Consider the following 2,959-nt stretch of genomic DNA (forward strand, 5'->3'; position numbering starts at 1 on the left):
TGCCTGGCAGTGGTGGGGAGAGTTCTTGTACTCATTACCACATCTTACAAGATCTGATCTGTAGTAGAGGATGCAAGGTATTTTTATTCATGACATTTTTCAGATAATATTTTCTCCAAACCTGGAAATTTGTAGGGTTCGTAACTGTACCCTGATTAGCCTGCTGAACCATCCCCCCACCCTGAGATAGTGAAGATGTGGGCCTTTTATCTGTTGATTACATCAAAGAAACTTGAAAGGAACTTAATTTGAAAAGAAGAAATTCACAATATTGTAATGTGTAGACATTCATTGCATTAAATCTACTAAAATAAAACAAGTCATAGAATAATGTGTATAATTTGCTACCAATTGTGGTTTTGAAAAACCAGCATCTATCTCAGAGCAAAGCCTGTTCAAGGAAGGGACATGGCCTTTGTCCTTGGAAAAACCCACAGAGCACTCCTAAGCACATTCCCACCCTGCTAAGTTGTTTATCTACAAGTAACAGGAGAGATCTGCTGCACCAGGTGTCCCTGACTCAGTCAGGCTAGGTGGGGGATCCATAGCAGCCCCCTAGCAGCCACCAATCAGCATGAGACAGGGAAATACCTGGGATGCCAGATAACCCTCTCAGTAGTTTGTGGTAGTTGATAACAAGTTGAGAAACCATGTAGTTCAGCACGTACACCCCTCTTGGCTTAAACCAATCAGTTCAAATGAATACCCCTTTTGTACTGACCAATCACCCCTACCCAACTTGTTTCCGCCAGTGAATGTGCTAATCATGTTTTAGAGTTATTTGATTTTCCCTCGGTGTGTGATGATTTGCTATGATGTATGTGAAGTCCCTGCCCTCTCCAAAGAATGTATAAACTGCTGCAAACCCTGGCCTCTCAGCCTCACCAGTTGCTGTGTGGCGCGCGGAGGACCAAGCTAGCTCGCAATCGATCTTGGGTCTCTGGTGGTCTTTGGGGGTCCCGAATTCGAGCATAACAGTTTTAAGAAATTGCATATACATTACATGTATGAATGTATGCATGTTTTTAAATATTTTGTTAGAAATTTTCTTGAGTACATGGGAAGTGTTACTAGGATTGCCCTTAGGAGGAGGGCTGAGCATCTGGAGTGGAGGAGAGAATTTCTTTGTATGCATTATTAACAACTCTTACCATGTATGTGCTAATGCTTTTTGAATTTTAAACATAGCAATTATTTTTAGCATCCTTAAACTGTTTTATGGAAAAAGTTTAAAAATACAAAAGTGGAATACTAAATATAAAAAACTCCCATGTACCTAATACCCAGTTTCAACTATTATCAGATCATGTCAATCCTGTTTTATCTGCATTCCTCTTCCCACTCTCTCCTGCTGCATTGTTTTGTTCCAGGCCTATCTGGTACATTCCTGTCTCATGCAATCAGACATTTCTCCAAGGAGTTCTGTTTCCTTTTAGTGGAAAATGATATTGAAAGATAAAGATCTGGACAATAGGAGATAAAACACCATTTGTAAAAACACACTTCACAAAAGGGAGTTTGATCCATTTCAAGGTTATGTGAACACTGTACATGTTATTACATGGAGTAAATAATCAGATAAAGGCTTAACTTCAATTTATTTCTTTCACTGCCCTGACCCTACCACCAATTCAGATAAACCAGGCTGTAGAGTAACTATTTGGGGCCTAAACTGACCTGCATAGGTGATCACAGATCATAGGAAAAGATTAAGAGCAAATCAGCATAGTTTCCCAAATCTCATGACAATGGCTTGAGGAAGGACAAGAATTGAGAAAGAGAATTCTGGGAATCAAATAGGCATCAGTATGTGTAGCACTCCAAGCTTCTGTGGCTTGTCACTTGGGAACACTAGTAGCTTCACTATTCCCCACAGCTGGCAGCAGTAAGAAATCTTGCATAAAGGGACTGGCAGTCTATCTGGAGGACCAATAAGGTTTTGTTTTTGCACAGGACATGACCAGTAAGGGTCAAAATATAGCCTGTGACCATGTGTGTGCATGTGTGTCTATGCAGGGCAGAATAATGACATATATTATGATACATGCTGTGGTTAAAATAAGTTATTTGTTTTCTTTTGTGTTCTTAGGCTTTAGCAACCTGTATTTACACATGTGCTGTGAAGAGGGTTGAGAGAAGATAACAGTAACCCATGGTTTAGAAGTCCATGATTTTGAAATCTCCTTTGGTGTTGGTAATGGAGTTGTTGAGGTGTACCGTAAGTTTTCATCTTGTCTCTTTGTAATCAGTGACCAGATTTGTGAGAACATTTGACCTGGATGAGGAGAATCTTTCAGTAATTTTGAAAATATTTAAGTTGCCAACAGATTCTCCAAGCATCATAGCAGTATATTGATCTATCTATTCCTTTCACTGCCCTGACCCTACCACCAAAAGAAAAAAAAAATGGTGTTGAGGAAAAGCTGCCATAACCCATTTTGATACCAGTGTTGGCCCTTTGGATCTGTATGACTCAAAGGCCCTCAGGATGCAGCCCAATAGTCACAACTGACTTTTTTCTATGAAGTACTTTTTTCATTTCTTTAAAATCAATTTTAGATTTAAAAGAAAAAACTAAATGTGCACATAAAAGAAACATCTCAATTTAAAAATATGAGTTTGTTTTCAATCAAATATTCTCTTTCCACCCTTATTCTTCTTAGTTTTTATTGTTTGTATAGCCTCAATATACACACAGATAATTACTATTGCAGTTTGAAATTTATCTTTGGAGCTGAGAGCTGTTTGATTTCCTGGCAGATGCAAAAATGGCCAAGTTGGGAACTGAACATTTTTTTCCACCCATGATAGTAGATTAAAATTTTCTGTTTCCTCTCTCTTCATAAAATGAATGTTCTCTTGATAGTGAGTTTTGTTTTCTTTGTCCTGAAGAGAAAGTGTATATTTTACTTATTGGCATTTATTTGATTCCTAAAATAACAATCATTTAGAGACCCAG

Source organism: Callospermophilus lateralis, chromosome 7 (genome assembly GCF_048772815.1).
Source record: "Callospermophilus lateralis isolate mCalLat2 chromosome 7, mCalLat2.hap1, whole genome shotgun sequence".
NCBI classification, from domain to species: Eukaryota; Metazoa; Chordata; class Mammalia; order Rodentia; family Sciuridae; genus Callospermophilus; species Callospermophilus lateralis.